Consider the following 27,429-nt stretch of genomic DNA (forward strand, 5'->3'; position numbering starts at 1 on the left):
TATAGAGTGGAAAAAAAAATAAAACTAAGAAGTCATGAAGGCTTGGAAGACCTTTCTTCCCCATCAAGGTAAGAACAGATATAAAAGCAGGAGTCAGATATGGAGGTTTCTCCCTGTCTTTGTAAACTGATGAAGCTACTTGCATCATAAAGCTTTAAAGCTTTCTTCTTTTAGTCATGATATTTTAGTGTTAATATATTTATCAAAAGCAGAAGAGTATGTACATTTTAGAGGTACAAATTGAAATATTTACTGATGATATGATTATGGATTTGCTCTTGGATTTGCTTCGGGATAATCTAGTGGTATGTTGAGCTTGGGAAAATGGGAAGTTTTATAGGTGAAACAAAATTGGCCATATGTGGATACTAGTTCAAATTAATAGATGGTCTTTGTGGGTTCACCAGACAACTCTCTTTACTTTTGTGTTTACTTGAAAATTTCCATAGGAACAATTAAAAATGTGACATATTCATATGATAATATGTATTTGAAGAATGTACAGTCTTTACTATGTTTTGATATTGTTCTTTCCAGCTCTGAGTCTGAATTCCCTAAGTGTGAGAGCTTTATCTTTTAGCATTCATTATAATGAACTTCAGAAGAAAAACAAAAACCTTCATAAATACAAAATTGAATGAAAGTGATTAGATGAAGTATTTGAATAGATAAATTACTAAGGATAACAAGCCTTTTGTGTTTTCCCTACTTAGATAAATTTAGGGTTGTAAGAGGTCCATTACAACTATGTCAAAGACTAAATGATAGAAACCATCCTCCTCCAATGTTAGGAAAGTGATTTATTTTATACACAGTTTATAGAAAGTAAATATAATGCCCGAAATAGGAAGATCCCATCAAAAGATCCAGTAGTTATATGAAGATAAGATGATTGCTGGCAACATTAGTGAAGTAGTTTCATTGTACAAAAGACACAGATTTACTATGGACATTTAAAAAATCTGGCTTGAGGTGTTTTGAGATGTTGTATCCCTGACAATTATAAGAACCTAGAAAATTATTCAATTAAGATAATTCATTTACCAGGGGCGCCTGGGTGGCTCAGTCGGTTAAGCGGTCGACTTCGGCTCAGGTCATGATCTCTAGGTCTGTGAGTTCGAGCCCCGCGTCGGGCTCTGTGCTGACAGCTCAGAGCCCGGAGCCTGTTTCAGATTCTGTGTCTCCCTCTCTCTGACCCTCCCCTGTTCATGCTCTGTCTCTCTCTGTCTCAAAAATAAATAAACGTTAAAAAAATTTTTTTAAAAGGTAATTCATTTACCAGAAATATAGAAGATACAACAGATGATTATCACCAAGCTTAATAAATATAGAATTTTCAAACCACTATATTTTTAAACCATTTAAAAAATAACCTAACCTTATTTCATTGATGAATTAAGAAATTCTTGGGGTGCCTGGGTGGCACAGTCGTTTAAGCGTCTGACTTTTGGTTTCTGCTCAGGTCATGATATCATGGTTTCATGGGTTCGAGCCCTGCATCAGGCTCACAGTGTGAAGTCTGCTTGGGATACTGTTTCCGTTCTCTCTGCCCCTCCCCCACTCATGTTGTCTCTGTGTCTCTCAAAATAAATAAACTTTAAAAAAAGTTCTTAATTGTTTCCTTAAATATAAGATCAATCATTTATTGAGCATCTACATTTTGAGCATAATTCAAGACAGGCTGAAAATATACAGAGCTATGAGATGCCTTATGTATGTAATCTAATTGTATTTAAGCACCCATAAAAATTTCTTTTGTGTCATCAGGGGACAACTCTGCCCATTTAGGAAGCACTGGGTAGAATTTCTTTAATGATATCATTTAACAGTAACGATTCTACTTATTGATGTGTGGGGAAAAAGCAATGCCCTGGCAGTAGTATTTCACATGACAATCTAGTACAAGTTGTGTGAACAACACAGAGCAGATGTTTCTTTATGATAGTAAAAGACCCTTTGCAATACGTTTCAGATGTCAAACCCATTTTTGCTTAGCGTTCCTTCTTGTCTCTTATGAGTAAGCATAATTTCTCTTAAACATATGGCCCAAAATGAAGCAAGTCTGGGAAATCCCATTTATAACGTCAATCTATGTTATTGGGGGGAAAAATCTTCTGAATTAGTAATAAAAACCATCTGTTCTCACTTAGAGGAAAATTCTTCACACTGATGAAGTGAGACTAATATTCAGCATTTTAAAGAAGTATACAGAAAAATATAATGGAACAGTTTCTTTTTTAACAAGATGTCGAATTCATTTATTAAAATTGTCTAATCTTCAAGGTTTAAGTGTTAGCAGTCTTTAAATATCTGATAAAGAGCAAGGCCTACATTCCTTTACATACATATTAATTCTCATAAAATATATTAAATATCAAGATATTCATTTTCAGAAATTATTTATCTTCTTTAATGTTATAATTTGTTTAAAATAATATATTTTTAATCACAATTGTTGCTTTTGCTTGTTTTTTTCCTCAATCTTTTTAATCTGCTTATAATGGTAATATAGGTTCATTGAAGAAAAGTTTCATAATGCAAATAAGTATAATGAAGAAAATTAAAACCACTCATAATCTAACCACGTAGATATACCTACCTGTGACATTTTGGTTTATTTCTTTTAAGCATTATTTTGAAATTTCACTTTTATTTTTATCAAAGTTTTTTGTGTTAATAGTTTGAAAATCAAATATTTCTATAAATTCTATAAAATAGCAATCAACTGTTCATTGTTTTGCAATCTCATTACCATTTCCCAAACACAGTTAATTGAAACTCCTTTAGCTATTTCTTGTTACTTTTCTTGGTCCTCCCCATATGTATACATATATACACACTATATTCATATATGCACATGCATATGTATGCATATATGTGTGTATATAAAAAACATGTAATACATCTCTTATAATTCAATATCATATATTATTTCTCACTTCCATACATGAACAAAAAGAACAAGGATTTCATACATAGTCTGTAGACTTCCCAGCCTAATACATATTTCCTATCCCACCCTTCCATTATGGATATATTACAATGTATTTAATTTCATCATTACTCTTTATATTATAATTATTACCATATAAATTTAATGATGGTTAAACCCAGTAATATATTATGGTTATCTTTTCTTATAGAACTTCCTAGTCTCCATGGATTTAGTAATTTTCACTTTTTTCTCTCCTTTGCTTATGGTATCCATCATTATTGCACTATATTATTCTCTTAACAGATATGTTTATGTCCTCTCTCTAGCTTCCCCCAAAATATTCAAGGAAGTAAACTTTTGCAACTTCACATTTCTGCATAATGCCTACTTTCTATCTTTGCTTTATTATGTTATAGTCTAGGAGATATCCTCAAATTTATCTTCCAACTTTTTTATTGATTTGTAAGTTTTTTGTTACCATATTAAAAATTTTCTAAGCTATTATGGGATATTCCTTAGTATTTTGTTTTATAATTATATATTCTTTTCTTGTATGCTCTGTTTTCTCCATCTTCCTTTTTAATGTATTATTCTTTTTGTCTGGGCCTTTTATGTTGGAACTCTTCTTCAAATACATGGTGTTACTTACCTGTCCATTGATGGTCATAGTGGGATAGCTCTGCTCAGGATGCTGGCTTTTCCTTAATTCCCCTATTCTTTTGGGGTGTTCACCCTTAACTTTGGTGTTTAAAAATTTGGGTTTTCTGGGGGTCAGCTTCTCCACAGTATACCCCTCATTTTCTGTCACCATATGTAAAGGCTTCTTCTTCTTGTTTTTGTCCCTGCCATTTAAATCCAAACAATATTTTACAGCATCAGAATGCAAACAAATTGTTTTCTTAGACATTCAACAATGTGTGTGGATTGTTGACAACTTCACCAGAAAGCAGCAAGTGAGAAGTATAGGTTGCTCAAATGGCTGCACGTCATATTGCTCCACATTACATGTAAAAATATACTATAACATACATGAAAGCCTATTTTGTGCCATATGTTCATTTATTTGTTCATTCACTCATTTGTTGGGACCCCACTGTCTATGTGCCCTAGACAGTGAATACGAAAGGAGTCCCATGTACATGCACTCCAGCTACCCACGTCTAGGACCACCCCTACCTACTCTGGACATGCTCCTTCTGGCTCGCTTCCTGGTCAGTAGACCTATTCTTGAGCATCTTTTCTTTGTGCCGTAATCTGGGGTTCCACCATCTGCTCCTTGGATCAAATGTTTGGCTCTTGTGCTCAGATCTGGTTGGGATATATCTTTATCTGCAGAGCAGGCTGAAAAGTTCTCTCTCCCACCATGAAAAGATGATTGGCAGTGTGAAGTATATGTGCAGAAGTTTAGAGAAGGACAAGCCCCATAGGTTGGCTGCATAACAAAGGCTTCCAAGTGAGGCACAATTTGATGGTGACATTTGCCAGTTCTCAAACAAGTCCTTCCTCCTCTCATCCTCAGGTATTTTTTTCTTTTTTTCCATATAATTTATTGTCAAATTGGCTAACATACAGTGTATACAGTGTGATCTTGGTTTTAGGGGTAGATTCCTGTGATTCATTGTTTACATACAACAACACCCAGTGCTCATCCCAATAAGTGCACTACTCAAAGCCCATCACCCATCCCCTACCCCCATCAACCCTCAGTTTGTTCTCTGTGTTTAAGAGTCTCTTATGGTTTGCCTCCCTCCATCTCTGTAACTATTTTTTCCCCTTATCATTCTCCATGGTCTTCTGTTTCTCAAGTTCCACATATGAGTGAAAACATCTGATATGTGTCTTTCTCTGACTGCCTTATTTTATCTCAGACTTACAACTGATGCACCTGGGTGGTTCAGTTGGTTAAGTGTCCGACTCCTGATTTCAGCTTAAATCATGATCTCATGGTCTTGAGATCAAGCCCGCATCAGGCTCCACACTGAGCTTGAGACCTGCTTGGGATTCTCTCTTTCCTTTTTTCTTGGCTCCTCCCCAGCTTGAGCACATTTGCACTCTCTCTCAAAATAATTAAATAAACATTTTTTAAAAAATCAGACTTTCAGCCAACCTTCTGTTTTTCAGACCCATCCAACCGTGTCATCAGTCATACCTGCCACCTCTAATTCCTGGGCTCTTCCAGAATTATGCAGTGGCAAAAAATTATAGATACTTCGCATTCATCTTCTCAAGTCTGAAGAGTTATTTATTACTAGAATGTCAGAATTCCAACTTCAAATGTTGACATCTCTGCTATAATTCCATTTTTAAAATGTGTGTGTTTTTACATCTTGACTTTCATTAATGTAGAGTTTTGGAAGGGTGTGATGATAAATATTGTAGTCATATTTAACTGGAAAACTTTTCAGATTTTTGTTTCTGCTTATTCATTTACAACTAACATACTACTAGCTCTATATTTCCAAGTTTATACTAACATGATACATGCACATATTTAGCCATTTATGCTTATGCATAAAGTATCAATTCTATATAAAAACTCATTTTTATTTTGTTAAACATTGACTTTCATATTTATTGTGAAAATTGCTACCTAGTTCATGCTTCTATTTACAGTTACTTCAGAATTAACCAAATATTGAATGCTGACATTGCAGCACAAATTTCCAGATATTAATACAGTGCTTAATTTTATTAGTGTAATGGCAGAATTGTCATTTATTATCGATTATATGTAACTATAATAGCAAATCATTAAAATTCAAAACTATAGCAGAGGGTTCCATTAATAAAAATAGTAGTGTATCCATGATTTATAATGGAAGTTAATGCCACACAACGCATTTCTCTATAAGTAAAATTTTAGAATCAATTATCTTAATGTTTATTTTTGAAAGAAAGAGAGAGACAGAAAGAGAGAGAGAGAGAGAGAGAGAGAGAGAGAGACAAAGGGAAAGGGAGACAGAATTTGAAGCAGGCTCCAGGCTCTGTGCTGTCAGCACAGAGCCCACTATGGGCCTGGAACCTACGGACTATGAGATCATGACCTGAGCCAAAGTTGGTCACTCAACTGACTGAACCAGCTAGACACCCCTAGAATCAATTATTTTAAATGGCACTTACACATCTTCACATACATAAATTTACTCATCAGTAGTTCAGTGTTGAAAGTGGTATTTATGTTCTTTATGTCAATTGTAATTTCAATTTTATTTTGCCTTATTGGATTTCCTATAATCTCTCCTTATCCCAAATATTTTCCTTTATATCTCAGTCCCTTGATTTTTATTAGCTTCCTCCTCCTTCTTCTTCTTCTTCTTCTTCTTCTTCTTCTTCTTGCCTTTCTGCTCCTCCTTCATAATGCCTTTTAAATTTAATTCATTTGTACCTTCTATAAACTTTAGATATCAGGTAATTTTCTAATATGTTCTTCTGTTAGTACCTATACTCAGAAGCATATTATTTCCTAAGCCTTCAGATGAAATTCATTTTCCCTTTTTCTGAAGGTATTATAATTAATATAATGTTTTCTATTTCTATTTTCAATTGTTTTTCTGTGTGTGTGTGTGTGTGTGTGTGTGTGTGTGTGTGTGTGTAGTTTTTTGTTGTTGTTTTTTTTTTCTACACCAAATGTGGGGCTTGACCCTGAAATCAAGAGTCTACTTGACTGACTCTACTTGAGCTCTACTGACTGAGCCAGCCAGGAATCCCTTTCAATTGTTTTTCTCCTTTAGAAGGCAAACTTATTGTTAGATAATAATCAGCTTGTATGTTTTACCTTTGATTCTACTCAGATGACCTTCTTAAACCTTCAACTCAAAGGCAGAATGATACATGTCTCCTAACCTGATTTTCATTGTCTACCAGTGTTTCATCTACATGTTCTAGATAATGTGGTATTTTCTTCTGATCAAAATACCTGCATCTATGACATCTTAGCTTTGTGGAATATATCAAATACTACAGTCCTCTTCTTTCATCCTTCCCTCCACCACATTTGCCATTTGGGGAACTGCATCGCCACAGGTAAAATGACTTCTGCCAGCTTTCATTTCCTAGCTGTACTGCCATATTGTTCAGTTGCTTCCTGGAATAGTTGAAGAAAAATAAATATTAAAGACCATAGTTAGGGAAAACGAATTAAGATACTCTTAAAGAAGTAACATTTATACAGTAATATATGATCACTTGGTTTGCTTTCGTATGGACCTACTGTTTCTGAACTATGGAATAGATAATGAGGTTGTAAAAACAATATACATTAACTTCTACTTTGATATATTTATTTTCCCTGCCTAAACATTCCTGTTACTACATATGTTTCTTAGTCCGAACCCGTTGGCCTTGTAATTACAGGATTTCTCTCCTTAATGTTGGGAGCAAGGTTTCCAACATTACTAGAATTTAGTGGTGGTGCAAATTTTTACCTTGTATTTCTTCCGAGTTTTTTCCAAGCCATTTCAGTGGGAGATGCTGAATCAGAGATTTACCTCAGGTACCATTTAAATCAAGTTCCCCAATCTTCTATGTACCTTCAGTCAAATGGTACAGTCCCTTTCCATGATATCCGTAGTCCTGGTTAGACCTATGGAATATATTCTTTTAATGAAATGCTCTAGTTTTATTGCCTCTAAATTTTAATGCTATGAGGCTGGTCTTTAAAATTATTTACCTAAACTCTTTCTCTCTTAGTGTCAGATGAATTGCCTTTACCTCTTCTTCTGAAGTTTCTGATAAATCTCTGCCTTTTATATTAGAAAACATAGAAAATGCATAGTATCCAAAAATTAAAAAAAAAAGGATTTCGTTTGCCAATAGAATAGCATGTTGAGAATTAATATCTGCCCCAAGGAAAATGGCTTTTCCTATAAAGTTATTTTTTTAATATAATATATCTCTCTTTATGAGAACAGAACAAGAATCTAAAAGTACATGTTTCTCAAAAGAGAGTAACATTAAAGGAGTAGTTTATTTACAAATGCAAAACAAAAATGGGCTTCACTTACAAAAACTTCATGAAAATCTATGGAATATGTTGAATGATCTGTCCTGATGTTTGTTTATTTTTCTACCAAAATATTGTACAAACACGTTAACACAAATATACTTCTACTTTTGCTGTCAAGGTCTTACCCATCCAGATGATAGTCCATTGGCTTAAAGGAATAAAAGAAATGTAATGCTGAATGTCACCTAAGCACATATAGCTTTTGTAACTTTCTTTCTTGATGAGCCCTAAATCTTATGGTTTAGTAGACCCAGAGGATCTGGAGAAGAGGATCCAATATGATTCTGATACTAGTATAGCAAGCATTCAACCTACTGTTTTTTTTTTAATAATTTTTTTAACATTTATTGATTTTTGAGAGACATGGAGAGAAAGAGCATGAACAGGAGAGGAGCAGAGAGAGGGAGACACAGAATCCAAAGAAGGCTGCAGGTTTTGAGCTGTCAGCATAGAGCCCTACGTGGGGCTCAAACCCACGAACCACAAAATCATGACCTGAGCCAAAGTCGGATGCTAACTGACTGAGCCATCCAGGCACCCCTAAAACTATTTGGTTTTAAGCCAAATATTATGACATTAATATGTATCATACCACAAAAAAAATCAAAGAAGCAAATTTCTCTTGCAGTGGACTCTTATTCTTCAACAAAGATCAAATTCCTGAGCTCCTGAAAGAAAGAAATTACATTGTCTGAATCTCACAACCTTAGAATTTGCCCCAGCTGTTCCATTAGTAGCATGAAGACTGGAGAGAATGTGAGGTTCAAGAAACTTCAATATTTCTTTCCTTGAAAGTGGTATTGGTGGGATATATTTGATGCTACCCACATAAAAGATATTAGCGCTAAGGGTAAAGAATGGGGCAAAGGCTGCATTTCAGAGATTTGGAGAATAAAATTGACAGGAGTTGATAATCATTTGAATGTGGCAAGTGAAGAGAGGGAGGAGATGTTTGTATGTAACTCTGGTTTCCACCTTGAATTAGTGGGGAAGTCAAAATTGATATAGGGAATACCAGATGAAGAACAAGCTTTGAGAATATTATCTTGACTTCAGTGTTGGATTTGTTAAATTTAATGGGCCTAGAATTATCTATGCTGAAAATATTTAAGTGACAGTTCAAAGTTTGGCCAGCATTTAGAAAGTGTGTTGAAGGTCACAGTTCTAGAGATATTATCTGATCAGTTCTACCTCTAAAATATATCTTGGGTCAGTCCATTTTTCCCCATCCCCATTGCCAGTGTCCTTGTCTTGCTCACCATCGCAATTGCCATTCTGGTTACAACTGTAGACAGTCTCCAACTTCTGTCCATAACTCTGTAAATTGTGTTCCATAGAACCTCCAGAGTAATATGCTTTAAGAATAGGATTGTTTCACTTCTCTGCTTAAAAGCACTAGATTGCATTAAATCAAAATTCACACTTCTTGCTATATCTTTAAAGACCTTGCAAAATCTGTTCCATGGGATTTAAGATCGTTCCTGTGTGATTCTTGAGACTTAAGTCTAACTGGTCTTTTAGTTCTTCAAGTTTTCTACCTTAGATTTGTCATGTACGATTTCCTCTGCCTGGGAGGATCTTTTCCTACCCCACCCTGTTTTCCCTTGTCAATATTTTTCTTATCCTTCATTTCTCTGTTTAAACATTACTTCTAGAGAATGGTCTGAACAACCCAGTTCCTCACATTCTTCACCAATATGCCACAACTCAGCACCATAACTGTTTTCTTGACACTTGGCACAATGTGTAATTTTTTTTAAATTTATTTTCTGATTTGGATATAACTTGTCCACTAGACTATGTGGTTGATGAGAGCAGGGACCACAGCTGATTTGTGCCCAGCAGACATATAGACTGAATTCCCATACTCCAGACATATAGACTGAATTCCCATACTCCCCTGTTGCCCAAGTCTGTTCTGTTTTGTGCCTGCTGACCTGACATGATTGTTTACACCTTCTGACACTCTCATAAGTGTCTTAGTTTGGATGATAAATTACGTGCCAGCTCATCAGGTATACTAGACAATAAATATTTGCTGCATAAATGAACAAATGGGAGGCTCTAATATATATGTTAAAAAATGTATGGAAAAAAGAGGAGAATTTGAAGTGCAGCCCTATGGCTCACTGACAGTATAAGATATAAAGAGTATGAAAAGTTCTAGTGGAAACTGAATGTTTGTGTGTATATGTGAGTGTTTTTGCGTGCGTATAGTGTGTGTATTAGCTCTTTATGAATTCATGAAACCTGTAGATGGAATCGTCCATAGAGATACCTAAAATTACAGTCTCTCAAAATGTTTTTTAAAATTTCTGTTTAGTTTACCATTGGTAACTAAACATTATATCTTAATTTTTTTTTTTTTACTGGTATAAAGATTTCTTTGTGTCTAACTTTTCTTCTCTTGAAACTAAGGTCTATTACTGCTGTTCTGATAGTTGGTAGATAGTAGTTGGAAATGGAAAGGAACCATATCCCTATAATCTTCTATTTTACTGAAATCTGTAATCAAAATAGTATTTATCTTAATTAATGGGCCCATTCTTTTCATTTTTAAATCATTAGAAAATTAATAGAAAAATAATAACTGAAATTTAATAAATGTCATTTAAGCTTTTTCTTCATAATTATTTCTTTAAATACTGATTTTTAAGGATCTAAAACTTCAGTCAGAATATTTAGATATTTAATATATAAGAGATAACATCTGGAATTTATTTTAAATATTTTTCTTTTAAATATATATCTTTTGCTATATTTTGACATTGAGAACTGCTATTACTTTATATTATTTTGAAATTATTCAGTTATTCACTCAGAAAGATATTATGTCCATTGGTCATATAAACTTATATGAATATAGTTTTGAAAAATATATTTCTCTAAAATATTTAGCATATTTAGACATTTAGATTTTAGAACCTTTTTAAAGAAAGAACTTACAGGCAGAATTTTAAAAATAACTTTGCAGGCTGTTAATGAATGTAACATGTTTTGATTTATAATCTCAGAATTTTCACTTCTTTTAAATGCAAAGAAAAATTAGAAAATTATTTCAGTTAATTATAACACATTTTTCCATTAGTATTCAAAGTATCAGGTTTCATTTATCCAGAGCAGAAAACTGACTGAATACCTCTATTTATCTAGAAGATATCAAGAAATACCAAGAAAGTAGTGATTCAATGTGTATGTATTTGTGTATATTTGTATATTGACAGATACATATGTATGTGTAGGTATGTCTGTATACCTCAAACACACACACACACACACACACACACACACACACACACACATATGCATACATCTTTCACATCCATCCATGCATCATGCACATGTCTTTCGCACACATTTATACATACACATATTGTGTGTGTGTGCATGTGTGTGTTTGCTCATGCACATTTACATATATGTGTGTATATATATCCAGGAATAGTGTTGAAAATTTTAATTTTATTTCAAACAAAAACAACATAGAAAATTAAGCAAAGTAAATTATAAAATACAAATAGTTACTTTGTGTTTCACATTAAAAATAATGAAGTTTATGTTTTGTTAATATTAAAAAATACTATCTCTGTATGTGAATAGTATTTATTGATGAATAGGGCCTGGAAGAGAGGAGATAGATGGGTATAAAAAAGTACATGGGCTTTGGCAACAACAGATCTGACTCTGAATCTAGGTTTTGCCACTTGTGTACTCTCAAAAAAGTTATTTGCCTCTCTGCCCTCAGTTTCTCCATCTGCTAAACTAAAATTATGTATTTACGTGATGTACCAACAGAAACACATTGTTAAACAATGAAAAATGTGATTTCCATACTCAGCTTTTAAGCATGTGGGTGTCAGATTCATCCATCATGTTCTTAAAGGATGTTCACAGACCCAAGTGCTTTCAGAATAGGAATGATTATTGGCATGGTCTCAAAATCTTGTCCTGTGGGAACTAGCAAGATTTATCCTGGGAAATGAAACAATGCATAACTCCATCTTACAACCGTGAGATCATGACCTGAGCTGAAATCAAGAGTTTAATGTTTAGCTGACTGAGCCACCCAGGTGCCCTTCACATCTTCTTTATCCATTCATCTGTTGATGGACACTTGGTCTGTTTCCAAATCTTGACTATTGTAAATAATGCTGCAATAAACTGAGGAATGCTATTAAAAAGAGAGAGAGAGAGAGAAAATAACACATGAAAGCTAGCTTTAAATATAAAGAGCTGACATTTTCTCTGTTAGTCTGTTTGGTAGGTGGAATTATGAATCTTGAACACCATATAAAGTAAGTAGGTATGATTATATTGCAAGTATCACCCAGGTAGAGAAGAGATGTGACCATGCTTCCATTCCTTCCTGGAGATTTCTGTTAGGGGATTCTTGATAGCTATGGGCTTGAAGGAAAGATCAAGTTCAGTCCTGTGGGAATTTTTGGAACAAACAACTATGACTTCTGGATTTGGAGTGAATTTTTGTGCTGGGGGTGGGGTCATGAATTAATGTTAAACAGTTTTTAAACATTCACCAAAAATGCATTTCCTGGATTGAATCTTATATGAGAAGAATGAATTTATGCCTCCATCACAGATTTTTCAATTATTTTTTTTTGCATCTCCAAGAGACAGATATCATTTCCAATTTTGCAGGTTAGTAACTAAGTTCTTTCGTTGTTATTTTGTTTTCATTTTCATAAGTTTATTTCATAAATTTAAATGTGCAATCCAGCTGGAGTTGGAGAGGAGTAAGGAAAATATGGAACCCATAGAACTGCATCAAGAACACAAAGATTATAGGATATTTCAAGTAGATGGGGGTGAAGAGGTGCTCTCCTGAGCTACAAAAGGAATGGTCTGGTAGGTAAGATAAAACACAAGTCAAATTTATTAGATTTGTCCACAGTCAGCAATGGTGATCTTCTTCGTGGTATTGACATTCCTGGACCCAAAGCATTCCATGGCTTCCACAATATTCATGCCTCTTTCACCTTACCAAAGACCACATGTTTTTCATCCAATCACTTAATCTTGGCAGTGCAGATGAAAAACTGGGAACCATTTGTTTGGGGTCCAACATTTGCTATGGACGAGATGCCAGGATCCATCTGTTTCAAGATGAAATTCTTATCAAATTTCTCCTCATAGATGGACTTGCCACCAGTGCCATTATGGCATGTGAAGTCACTCTGGCACATAATTGCAGAATAATCCTGTAAAAGCAGGGATCTTTATAACCAAATCCTTTCTCCTTACTGCTCAGAGCACAAAAGCTCTTGCTATCTTTGGAACTTTGTCAGCAAACAGCTGGAAAGAGACACGGCCCAAGGGCTCGCTGTCCACAGAGATACTGAAAAACATGGTGGAGGTGACTATGGTGGGGTGGTGGGTGTGGCACCCAAGCAGCAGTGTCTGCAAGGCCTATACTAAGTTCTGTAGCAAGTCATATATCTCAAGATTGCAACTAGAACTTGAAAGCAAATTGTCTCCATGTCTCTAAGCTTATGCACAATTATTAAATCCAAGTATGGATTTATAGGGAGCCAGTGTATGTGAGTGTATGCTTTTCTCCAGAAGTAATATTCAGTCCTGCTGAATCCAATAATCTGGTCCTATGATTAGACATAGGCAAATGAAATAGAAAGTAGAGAGAAAGATTTCTAAGTTGCTAACAAAAGCATTCTGGAAATAATTTGCTTTGGTTTCTATTTGGTTAGAAATGAAATCAGAATTGAATTGACTTAAAGAGAAAATAGTAAGTAGATCAATAGAGAGGTCACGATGATACCAAATAACGTTTTTGTTAGAAATAAATGTGCAGCAAAAGTGGAAATCCAGGAGGTAATTATGAGGAAGATTTTATGTTTAACACCTTAGATAGGAAGTAGTTCTTAAATATTTCAGTGGTTTTTTAAAACCAACGAAGTTTATAATTAGATTAGAAAACAAAGCACAAACAATGAATACTTATCTTGAGTGGCTGCTTTAGAATCTCTATAAACATTCAAACACCTAATTCATTGTGGCAAAGGACATGGGGTCATATACTAGATCAGAGCAGTTTGTACAGTGCAGCCCTGTGTTTGATCAAAATGAAATGACTAATGCTCTTATGTGGCCTTTTGAAAATAAAAAGTTAGCACAAAGCCATAATAATGGCTTTTATTTTAATAATTTTATAGTAATGATTTAATCTGCCTAATATGGGAAGATATGAGTAAAAATGACAGGACTCTTACACCTTCATATACAATCAATACCCTCTCATGGGAATGTGGGTTATTGGCCGCTTATGTAACTGAGGGTGAACATTAGTGCCCTGGCACTCAATTTTGTGACCAGTTATATCATTTTAAGCTCAGATGCTTTTGAAATAAGTAATAGCAGAAGAGCAAACAGCTGGGGTATCAGCATGCAGAGAGAAAAGGAGCAAAGCTGCAAAATGAATTTACAAATGTTACCGGAGGAACTGAAAATTCTGAGAAGTCCGAGATCCAATGTACTTTAGTAAATACCAGCTATATGAAAAATGTCTACAAAGTACACAACATTATTTTGGACTTACATCTACCACCTCCCACCTCTTAACCTTTCTCCCTTTCTCTTGACATACTAGATAAAACTGTTGACTAATATGATTCACAATCTCTCTGAGGTCATGGAACCTCAGAACACACAATGGAACACACAATGTATTATGTCCTAATGTGCACAGTATCTGTGAACATTGCACATTGAAACTATGATCATGTATATTCATTAATAAGTAGGTAGCAAAATTGTGTGATTTTGATAAATTTCTCTGTGAGAAGATGAGACACCGGGATTACTATATTTTTTGCAAAAGAGAAGCACATTGTTTTCTTTTTCACTTTAACCAAGCAGGAGGGTTTCTAAGGCCTCACTAGGTTACCTTTGTTCACATTAGCTTGCCATTGTGTTTTTTAAATTCACATTTTAATAGCAGTCATATAAATAATGTAGGAACTGCCAGCAATCAGATTACATTCTTTTTCTGTCATTTAAGCAACATACATTATAATAATAAAATGACTTTTATACAACATGTTTATTCTGTTCTTCAAAGCAGGATTTCTTCCACATCTTTCTTAGTGCCTTATGAAGAAGAGGTGGTCAGTATATCTTTTTTTAATCGATGGGAGAATATGAACAATGAAGTAAAGCCAGAGAGCAACTTTTGTGATTTGGCCACCTTAACGGCACAAGATTTTAAGAAAAAATGTTCAGAGAGGAAAAGGTTTGTAATATTATCTAATATAATGCCAGCATGGAGAAAAGGTAGGACATCCCGAATGTATATATTTTTCCTTTCTGCTAAATTAAGATATATAACACTATGTATGTACATATTTAGTCAACATAAAACACAAGCACTCATAGCCACATTTTTATAAGATGGAATATAAAATAAAAAAGTTACTTCATACATATGTATACATACATATACACACACAAATATATATATACATACACACACACACATATCTATATGACACATAAAGAGGATATACCCTAAATATTCAGGAAATACTTTTCATTCCTTTTCCATGTGAGATATACTGGTGGTGGATTTTCTTGCTCTCTGATATTACCAGGTACTGAAGATTCAGGTTTCTCTTCCACATTACCACAATCCACAGGATCATCCAGGACCCTGTCTTTCTTTACTTTAGGGCCTGGAAGTATCATGGGACATTGAAGTTAGATGCCCATGTGGGCAGTTCAGATAAGATTCACCAAAATCTCAGAGCACACATTCCACTTCTCTGGATGATGCATGGTTGCCAGTCAGTAGGATCAGCTGAACAGATGAAGTAGTGATTCAGTACAGGCAACATCGGATGGCAAGGGAAGGTCTATAGGTGTTAGCCCTGCTTTCAAAAGGCTTTTTGATACCGAGAAGAAATGGCAAAGGAAGTGGGTGGAGGGTATTCTCAATGTGGACTCTCTGGTCCATCTAGATAGACAGACCTTATCTCCAGCTCCAGAAACCTCTGTGAAGGTGTAGGTCACTCACCTCCTTTGCAAGAATCAATAACACTTATTAGATCATCTAGGGAGTTTAGCTAATTTATTTATTTTCAGTCATCTTTCAAATCTCATGTTCTGACATCAAGTTAATTTGCTACATTGTTCTTGATTCTTGATTTTTTTTTCAAGAAAATGTCGTTTATCCAATTTCTTAGTTTTGGCTTTTAGAAATATTTCAAATGTAAACTTCAAAGTTTATTTTTAAAAGTAAAAACTAAGCATTAAAATAGTATTTACTCATGAATTTTTTCAAGTTTTTATTTAAATTCTTTTTTTTAATCTTTTTAATGTTTATTTATTTTTGAGACAGAGAGAGAGCATGCACAAGGGAGGGGCAGAGAGAGGGAGACACAGAATCCGAAGCAGGCTTGAGGCTCCGAGTGGTCAGCACAGAGCCCAACTCGGGGCTCGAACTCACGGACCTTGAGATCATGACCTGAGCCAAAGTCAGATGCCTAATGGACTGAGCCACCCGGGCGCCCCTTTGTTTAAATTCTAGTTAACATCCAGTTCAGTATCAGTTTCAGGTGTAGAATTTAGTGACTTATCACTTACATACAATGCTCATCAAAACAAGTGACCTCATTAACTCATCACTTATTTAACCCATCCTTGCCTACCTCCCCTCTAGTAACCCTGTTTGTTCTCTGTAGTTAAAAGTCGGTCTCCTGGTTTGCCTCTCTTTCTTTCTTTTTTTGCCCATATGTTCATCTGTTTTGTTTCTTAAATTCCACATATGAGTGAAATCATATGGTATTTATCTTTTCTGAGTTATTTCGCTTAGCGTAATACTCTTTGGCTCCATCCATGTTGCCATATGTATGCCTTTGACAGAGAGAAAGTCAGTTACGAGGAAGTAAAGACATAATAATATTTTATGTGTAACCTCACATAGGCACCATGCTTGTGCTGGAAATTCAATGCAGAATAGGACACTGAAGTTCCCCGCCCTCAAGAGCTTCTAGTCTAGTAAAACAGAGGACATGGGCTAAGACTTTAAGAGTATTTTTTATTGGGTGGGGGGCGCCAGGGTGGCTCAGTCAATTAAGCATCTGACTTCTGTCCAGATCATCATCTCGTGGTTTGTGAATTCAAGCCCCAAGCGGGGCTCTGTGCTGACAACTCAGCCTGGAGCCTGTTTCTGACTCTCTGTCTCCCTGTCTCTCTGCCCCTACCTGCTCATTCTCTGTCTCTCTCAAAAACAAAAATAAACATTAAAAAAATAATTTTTGTGATCCCTAAAATATTTTGAGAGAGAGAATAAAATCACCATAATGTCACTAGGTCCAGCTGTGATATTTACCATAGAAGTTAATAGAGTTTAATGGCTACTTAGAAAACTAGAAAGTTTTATTCTGATTAGCTCATCCTTTGACATCCAGATGTTAAAAGAGTTTTATTCTCTTTTAAAGGGAATCATAAAGACACCTAAAAGGAAGACATTTTTTATTCAAAAAAAATCTGTCTTTAGATTTCTGCCACATTAAGAACGTTTTTTTTAATTGCCATTGGTTATTAAGAATAAAGCCTTGATGAACTTATGAAATCTTGGGAAGGCTAATTTGCCTCTCTACTATCAGTCATTGTTCCAAGATTTAAATTTCATAAAAAGAACAGCCGTCTGCAAAACTCTTTGCTACTTAGATTACAGAGTTTTAGTATCCACTTGAGCACTGCAATTTGTGGATAGCATAGATGACAAATTGTAATTTTGTCTTTTCTGTGAAGTTTTACACTGAAGACTCTTGAATGGTTTAAAGTGTCACATTAAAACAGTCTTGGCAAGTGTGAATGCATAACTATATATTTATATACTGCATTAACAAAAAGAGTAGCATCAAATACAAGTTCCATCCATAACATGTGGCTAATAATTCTTGGTCAGCAAAAATAAAAGATAGTGTTTAGAAAATGTGTGGAACATTTTTTTTTCATTAATTATTTTATTCATACAACAGATACTTAGTAAATTTCTATATTGTGTCAGTCTCTCTCTTATGGGACCTGGCGGTAAAGCAATGTATAACTTCCTGCTGTATTGAAGCTCACATTATAGTGCAGGAGACAGATAATAAACTGAATTAAATACGTTCATCAAATTGTTACAAATTTTTTGAAGCAAAAGACACAGGACAAAGGAACGATCTATACAGAGTAAATGGTAACATTTTAAACATAGTGGTCAGTGAAGTATTCTTGAAGGATGTAACATCTGAGCAGAAGTCTCCAGGGTATGAGGAGAGCTGAGGAATGAGTGTTCAAGAAAGAGGGATGGCCTTAAGTGCAAAGGCCCTGAGATCGAAGAATGCTTGAGAAACCAAAATAAAGCAAGAAAACCAACAGAGCTGGAAAGAGCAAGGGGGAAGTAAGAGTTGATTAGGTCAGAATGATTACTGGAGGCCATACCATCCTGGATCTTGCCATCATAGGAAGGGCTTTATGTTTATTCTAAATAAAATTAGAAGCTTCTGTAGGGTTTGGGGAATTATGAAATCATTTGACTTTGTTTTAGATTACTCTGCTTTCTAGACTAAAGAAAAGGAAAGTAGAATTGCTATACTACTTTTTAGAATTACTGTAGCTCAGGGTATCACCCTGCATAAATTTAAGAATGCAGTAAGCACTGTGCAAATACTGAAATAAGAAAGCATTTTCTTTCAAATTTGTTTATCAAAATGAGGCTCATGAGCTATTAGTGCCATTTAACTAAACCAGCATAATTATTTATGAACAGTGAGCCTAGTATTTGTATTATAGCAGAAGTTCTAGAGAAAGATTCCTTAGGATCCTGCGGTGTCTCAAAAATGTTCCACCGTGGCCAAAAAATACAAGATCAAAAATGATTATTTTAGTAAATAATTATTAAAGTTGCAATTCATAATATTTTCCTCTAAGATGTTTCGGACAATAATAAGGAATGATCAGGAGAAAACTTAAGAGTTTATTTTTCCTTATTGGGGAAGATATTTAGATTCAAAACACCTAATCAAAGGATATAGTATACTTTGACATATATAGGGGCGCCTGGGTGGCTCAGATGGTTGAGCATCCGGCTTTGGCTCAGGTCATGATCTCACAGCTCGTGAGTTCAAGCCCCGCGTCAGGCTCTGTACTGACAGCTCGGAGCCTGGAGCCTGTTTCAGATTCTGTGTCTCCCTCTCTCTCTGCCCCAACCTACTCGCATTCTGTCTCTGTCTCTCTCAAAAATAAAATAAAAACATTATTTTTTTAACATATGATTATTTTATCAGAATTTCATCTTTTCATACTTCACCAGGTGCCACTCTCCATTGAAGATAACCACACATTAAATCATCATTCATGGGGTTTAAATCCCAGCCTTACCCTTCAATTACCTGACCTGTGTATGGCTCCTCATCCTTAAATTGGAGATAACAATTCCACCTACTTACATAGTGGTCATGACAGTAAAGTGAGTTAGAGCATGTCCCTCCAGAAATGCTAGCCCATGCTTATAACCACTAGGCACATCACAGTGCTTTATAGAGAATTAATATGATTCACTTTGTAGTCTGAATTCTGTTGTATTTACATTAGAGCATGACACACAATATAATTACAAACAAAGTGAAAGGAAAATAAAACTGTCTTTGAGACATTCAGGAAGATTCACTATCAGCTCTGAGATATTGTAACTGTAATGTATAGCAAACTTCTTTTGAAGTCTTTTAAAATTATAAACTCATGTTTGAATACATCACTCCACATATGAGGCAGGTATCTGTGGCTGCATTTAAGACTTCTTGTCCAGAAGAGTAAGCCAAATGCTAATGTTTAATTTTTAATTTTTTTAAGTTTATTCATTTTGAGAGAAAAAGAGCACAAGTGGGGGGCAAGGAGAGAGAGAGAGAGAGAGTGGAGGGGGGAGAGAGAGAAAAAAAGAGAGAGAGAGAATGAATCCCAAGCAGGCTCTGTACCACTAACACAGAGCCTTATGTGGGGCTCAAACCCACAAGTACAAGATCATGACCTGAGCTGAAGTTGGACACTTAACCAACTAAGCCACCTATGTGCCCCCACATGCTAATGTTTTGATCATAAATAATTGAGGATTAACATTAGAAGTTTTGTGTTAGATGATTTTTGTAAGCACTCTTTCAGTATGGTCAAATTTTACTGGATCTTAGATTGATATATTTAATTGGATTTTTAGAAGGTCCCAGTGTCAAAGGGTTGATGGGATTTACACTTTTAATAAAACCCCTACCGGGTCATCCAACAGCAGCTAAATGGTGAAGAAGAGGAAGCAAAACCAGGTCTGTCTTCTCTATGAGGCTGCAGCAGGTGCTGGTGTCTAGGAAGGTCTACAGCAGTGGCACCTGTTGTTGGATCTGCACTCAATTGCCAGTGAGAAGGAGAACTGAAATGATAGAAAACAAATTGAGGAAAAGATTTGGATTCCAAAATAACCTCATGCAGAAGCAGAAGTGCTTTTGAACTAAAGATATAGCTTGAAAGCAACTTGGCATGTTTAACAGCTTACATCATCTTTTTATGTATGGAAAGTTCTGAAGAAAAATTGTATTAGTTCTGAAGAAAAATCTCTAAACACATTCAAGTCCAGAATCAGAAGTTACATACTCCCAAGACCTCCTCTTGATGTGGGCCATTGGAAGGAGATTTAGAGTTATTGAAATTACCATTTATGTTGACAGAACAGTGGGAGATAAACCACAAAGTTAAAGAACTCATTTCAGGCTGGAACACTCATCCATCGTCTCTTTAACAGCAATTTGTCCCTCACTACTTTCTTTCCAGAACATCATTTCTTTGTATCTGTTCTTAGAGCCTCGGTGCCACTGGCTACCAAATTAGCTTCAATTCTGTCCCTAAGATGATCTCTGGTCACTCTCATATCTACTTTACCTCTCTAATAGGAATTCTGTAACTTTACAGTTGTTTCTGAGGAAAATTCCACTTTTTAATCCAAAGCCATTATTAAATAAAAGAAGCTGTTTGTAAGCCAGATCCAAAGTTGAGTTCTTATTTTTCCACAAGACTTTTGGTTCTGTTCATTCCTTGGATTATTTTCTCAACCAAGTGGCTTTAGATTTCAGCAAGCAATATCAGAGTCATGTTGAGTCTTTTCCACCAAATTAATAAAATGCTTTTTGTCTAGAATGCTGAAGAGAAGTAGGCTGTGTTTATAGCTAATATATTAATTCCCAGACTTCAAGGAACTTTAGCTTCTTAAGCTGAACTCATTAGAAAAATAATGTACAATGTTGTTTGTTTTACAGTAATTATTTCTAATCGAACACATAATTAATGATATTTCCAGTTACCTTAACTTTCTTTAGAGAATTTTATGTATAAGAGCATTATTACAGGGGCATCTGGGTGGCTCAGTTGGTTAAGCGTCTGACTTTGGCTCAGGTCATGATCTCATGGTTTGTAAGTTTGAGTCCCACGTTGGGGTCTATGCTAATAGCTCAGAGCCTGGAACCTGCTTCCAACTCTGTGTCTCCCTTTCTCTCTGCCTCTCTCTCTCAAACCCCCCTCTCTCTCTCTGCCTCTCTCTCTCAAAAATAAATAAATGTAAAAAATTAAAAAGAGCATTATTATAAATGATGGAGGAGAATGAAAATAAGTAGGCACAATATAGTGATTGGTATACGTATACTATATATGATTGGTATACATATATAATAGATATATATCACTACATATATAACATGATATACATCATGGCTCCTAAAGAATAGGCATTGGGATTTATACTGTGACTTTATTACCTTGCAACACGACTTGAATATAGAAAATACTAACACATCTATAATGAGTAGTTAAATGCATGAATATATTTTCTATCTATAAAGGAACAGTATAATGGAAATTGTGTTTTTTCTTTCCAACAGTGACCTCAAATTATTTAGCCATGCTTTATGCAGCACGTTTGAGAATTGCTTTCATGAAAGCATTAACTGATGAATGTCCGCTGACCTGGAATTAATGCTTATTATTGAATTAACTGTATATTGTGTGCCATGCTACTATACATAATCGGCCAAAGATATTGATTCTTCCATGCTAAGGGTTCAAGAAGCTTTATACAAGAATCAATATTGATTTTTGCAGGTGCAATCTAGAGCAAATTTCTTGATTGTGAAAGACTATTTTTCAAAGTGGCTCACAAAGCTCCTAGTTTCATCTAATATATTGGCTGCAATAATCTCAGCTCAGAACCAGTTATTTGCAGAATATTGGCTGCCAGAGGTTGTTGCCTCTAACAGTGGGTCTCCATTGATCTCAGTTCTGTTTAAAATACTTGTGAACTGGAAATTTATTTATACTTTCAATACCCTCAGATAAATGGCCAGGTTGGAAAGATAGTGTAGATTACTAAGAATTACCTAAAATAGATTCAGGGAGAAGAGGATTGACCATGATTTGCCAAATATATGGCGCTCAACATGTCATTTCATGATCAAATACAGGAGTGGATCCTGCTAAATTACTAATCAAGTGTCTTAACTGTCTTTATATATACATAATTATTAATTAAAATATAAAATAAATTATATTTATATAATTCCAGACAACAAAAATATGCAACTCGTCATTCCTTAATTATTCCTTAATTATATTAAGAATATGTACCATATTCTTCATCATGACTAGTAACTTGCCCAATAGAGTTTCCATCTGTTGTAAGAAAGGTTTAGAATGTATCTAATATAGAATATAAAACTTAGACTATAGATGGCAAAGTGTGCCATTCTGGCCAATGGAAAAATTTACTTCTTCTAGTGTCTTTATAATGAAATTCAATTACCTCATCTCTAAAGTTATTATAAGCCATATCCAAAAAACAGAATTGTAATTAGTATCTATGTTACATCAAAATAAAAGTGGGTAATCAATGAGTAGTAATAATAATAACAATAATGTAATAAAGGATGTTTTAAAATTGGATTCCTAATGCAGTGAAATTGTTCTGATACCAAGCTCTTCACTAATTTCTCTTTATTTATAGGAAACCCTAGACAATTCACATATTCTTCTTTTTGGGTATAATAATAATTATCTTCCTTTTGTGTTTTTAACATGTGCCAGATATTTTCCTAAAAGCTCCATGTAGCATTTAATCTGCACAGTAACTATAAAATATATCTTCTGAAGACAACTGAGGTTCCAAGAGATGAAACAGCTTATGGTCTCAAATAGGAATTTGTAAACCAGAACTCAAAATTGATTTTCACCCTTTTTTTAATAGAACATATCTTCTTTAATATTTATTTATTTTGAGGAGGGGGAGGGGCAGGGAGAGAGAGGGGGAGAGAATTACAAGCAGGTTCCATACTGTCAACACAGAGCCCCATGATGGGCTTGACCTGATGAACAATAGATCATGACCTGAGCCAAAATCCAGAATTGGAGGCTCAACCAACTGAGCCATCCAGTTGCCCCTAAGAACTTATTTTTTTATAACACTTTTAGATTTACTGAAACATTGAGACGATAAGGGATTTCTCATATATCCCACACCTAGTTTTCTTTGTTACTAATATATAAAATATTTGTTATACTTAATAAACCATATTGATACATCATTATTAACCAAAGTCCACAGTTTGCTTAGATTTCTATAGTTTTTACTTAATGTACATTTTAATTATTTTTGTTGCTGGATCTCATTTGGGATATCATTTTACATTTAGTTGTCTGTTGTTCTTTGGACTCTTCTTGTCTGTGGCAGTTTCTCAGATATATCTTGTTTTTGATGACCTAGATGGTTTTGAGGGGTACTGGTCAGGTATTTTGTAGAATGTCCCTCAAGTGGGATTTGTCTGACTGGTTTTTTTCCCCTCTGGAGCTACTGGTAATCCAGAAGACCAGAGACCACAGATGTAGAGTGTCAGTTTAATCACATCCTATCAGGCATATATACTATCAATATGCATTTTAACTGTTAATATTATCCTTGATTACTTGGCTTGAATAATGTTTGTCAAGTTTCCCCACTGGAAAATCACTCTTTTTACTCCTTCTCTTTATCTACACTTTGGACAGAAGTCACTATGCACAGTCTAATCTAAGAAATGAGGAGTTTGTTCCCTTTTTTTGAGGGGGTATTTATATAAACTAGTAGGAATACTTCCACATGGGAGAATATTTATGTTGGCTGTAGATTTAGTGAGGATGTATTTTATCTAATTGAGGGCTTTTCTTTCTATTTTTAGTTTGCTGAGGCGTTTTATCATGAATGGGTGTTGGATTTTGCCAAATGCTTTTTCTGCATCAATGGATGCAGACTATAAAAGTCAGCTGATGTGGTGGATTACATTAATTGATTTAAAAATGTTGAACCAGGATTGAATGGCAGGAATAAATCCCACTTGGTTGTAGTGTGTAATTCTTTTTATACATTGTTATGTTTGATTTGGTAATATTTTGTTGAGGATTTTTATTACATGTATGTTCATGAGAAATATATATCTGTAGTATTGTTTTAGCTTGTAATACCTTATCCAGTTTTGGTGTTAAGGTAACACTGGCTTCATAGAATAAATTATGAGTAGTATTCCCTCTGCTTCTATTTTCTGGAAGAGATTGTAGAGATTTGGTAAAAATTTATTTTTTTAGTATTTAGTAAAATTCACAGGTGAAACTATCTGGGCCTGGTGCTTTCTTCTTTGGAAGATTTTTGCTGATTCATCTTCTTTGGTAGATTACTGATTTTGTGTGTGTGTGAATTTTAGTGGTTTGTATTTTAAAGAATTGTTATTTTCATCTAAATTATCAAATTTTGTCCTCTTATTATAATGAAACATTTTGCATGATTCCATTTTTCTCCTATCTCAGCATATTAATAATACTTCTTTTTATATTTTCTGTTGTTTTCTTATAGTTTGCAATATGTATTTACAAGCAATCTAGGTCCTCTCAAATACACTATACTGCTCCATTGGTATAATGCAAGTTTCTCTTTTTTTCTTTTTTTAAAAATAAAAAAAAATATTTTAAGGAGAGAGAGACTGCAAGCAAGTTAGGAAGAGGGGCACAGGAGGAGGAGAGAGAGAATCTTAAGGAGGCTGCACACTCATTGGGGAACCTGAGCTGGGTTTGATCTCCCGACCCTTGGATCTCCCGACCCTTGGATCTTAACCTGAGTCAAAATCAAGAGTCGAACACTCAAATTGCCCCTCAGTTCTTGAATATTCTATTAAATTTGGATTTTTTTTAATTAGCTTGGGAAGTTTCTAATGACATGTCTTCTAGCTCATTGATTCTTTCCTCAGATATATCTAGTCTATTGATGAGCCCATCAGATGAAGTCTTTATTTCCATTACAGTATTTTTTTATTTCTACATTTATTTTTGATTCTTACAGGTTTTATGTCTCTGTTTGCATTACCCATCTGTTTTTCATGGTTGTCTATTTTTTTTCATTAGTGCTCTTAACTTATTAATTATTATTATTGTAAATTTCCAGTCTGATAATTCCCAATTCTCTGCCATATCTTATTTTGTTTGTCATGTGTGCTCTGTTTCTTCAGACTGTATTTTTCCTTGCCTTCTAGCATGTGTTGCAAATTTTTATTGAAAGCTGAATATAGTGTATCAGGTAATAGGAACTGACCTGAATAGGCCTTTAGCATGAGGTTTTATTAATTTGGTAAAAAGTCAAGCTGTGTGCAATGTTTGCTGTAGCTTTAGGTGTCTGAGGCTTCCGTTTCTTCTAGGGTCCTTGTTTTTGTCTTTTCTGTTTTCTTTGGTTTTCCCTAACAACTCCTTCTTAAACAAAGTCTAAGACTAGCAGCTCTTTCAGATATAATCCACTGCTATTATACCTGAGCTCCATTGATGTAATTGTGAAGTTTGGGGAAAGGGCAAACCTTGTATAATCCTATGGTTCTGATTGAGTCTTTCAGGGTTCTCTGTCCCTGGGCTATGACCTTCACAAGGGTTCCTCAACTTCATTCACCCCACCCACTCTGATGTGAGCTAGGAAGCCTAAGGGAGATAGAGTTGGGTAATATCTCTTTTCCCACATTGGATAAAGTCTCTAGAGAGTTCTTTTCTCTTTCTGAATGAGTCTTTATAATTGAGGATTCTCTGAGCATATTTGTCTTTAGTATTTTAAATTTATTTTGAGAGAAAGAGCAAGCAGGGCAGAGAGAGAGAGGGAGAGGGAGAGAGAGAGAGAGAGAGAGAGAGTGAGAGAGTGAAAGAGAACACCAAGTAAGCTCCACCCTTGGTGCAGAGCCTGAGCCAGGGTTCGATCCCATGAACTGTGAGATCATGACCTGAGCTAAAACCAAGAGCTGGAAACTTAACCAACTGAACCACCCAGGTGCCTATCTTTGAGCATATTTTAAATGATTACCTTTCTTGGGGCACCTGGGTGGCTCAGTCAGTTAAGCGTCCAACTTTGGCTCAGGTCATGATCTCATGGTTTGTGGGTTCAAGCCCTGCATTGTGTTCTGTGCTGACAGCTCAGAGCCTACTTCGGGTTCTGTCTCCATCTCTCTCTGCCCCTTTCCTGCTCATGCTTTGTCTGTCTGTCTGTCTCTCTTTCTCTTAAATATAAATAAAACATTAACATTAAAAAATAAAATAAATAAATGGTTACCTCTCTCAACCCCTACCACCACCACTGTCAGAGATATGAAGGTTTGCCTTGGTCCTTTACCATGAGAATATGCTAGCGTTCCAAGGAGTAAAACCCACAGAGGTGAAGATGTCCTCCAAGGCTGCAGGTTGCAGGAATTTCTCATTCTTACTATAATCTACATTCCAAGTTCAGCAACTCATCAAAGTTACTTTTAAGTACTCCTACCAGTTTATGGCTCCTGTAGCTTGTGTTCCTGTTAACCTGAGCTCAGCTCTGCGTATCTGTATTTTCCTTTCTCTCCAGGTTTCAGGGTTGTGGCTTGCCCTATGATCTCTGTTTTATGATTGGTGCAAGAGAAGTGGTTGATTTTCAGTTTGTTCAGCTTTTATTGTACAGAAGTGAGTGATACCTTTCAATATATATACCTATATATATTGGGACTGAAACTAGAAGTCTAATCCTTTATTCCTATTCACTGTGCTCTCCTATAGTGTTTCACAAACTTCATCATACACCAGAATTTCCTAGAGGACTTGTTAAAACTGAGTTTTAACTACTTTCAAAGTTTTTAATTAATTAGGTTTAGTATAAGGCCTGAGGACTTGCACTTCTTAGAGGTTCCCAGTTAATGCTGATCCATGAACTGCACTTTGAGAACCATTGCTGTACTATTTTAGTAGCTGATCTTAATTGAAATCTAGTGATATGAGTCAAATAACCAGGAAAATGGATGGCCAACCAACCTGCTTCCTGAGTTTGACTATGCTGTGACTACTGTGTTGAAACCATCCCTATTTATTTGCTATCCTTGCCACATTTCCTATTATTATGTTTTTTTTTCCTGAAGAAGAGTTT

General features: G+C 35.0%; 1 protein-coding gene and 1 pseudogene across 1 annotated transcript in view; one reads left to right on the forward strand and one right to left on the reverse strand.

Moving 5' to 3' along the window:
- The window catches only part of LRP1B (LDL receptor related protein 1B), a 1,876,868-nt gene that overhangs the window by 1,471,572 nt on the left and 377,867 nt on the right, over positions 1-27,429 (forward strand). The gene's annotated exons all lie outside the window — the stretch shown is intronic.
- Positions 12,773-13,304, reverse strand: LOC125911647 (peptidyl-prolyl cis-trans isomerase A-like; annotated as a pseudogene).

Source organism: Panthera uncia (genome assembly GCF_023721935.1).
Source record: "Panthera uncia isolate 11264 chromosome C1 unlocalized genomic scaffold, Puncia_PCG_1.0 HiC_scaffold_3, whole genome shotgun sequence".
Classification (NCBI taxonomy): domain Eukaryota; kingdom Metazoa; phylum Chordata; class Mammalia; order Carnivora; family Felidae; genus Panthera; species Panthera uncia.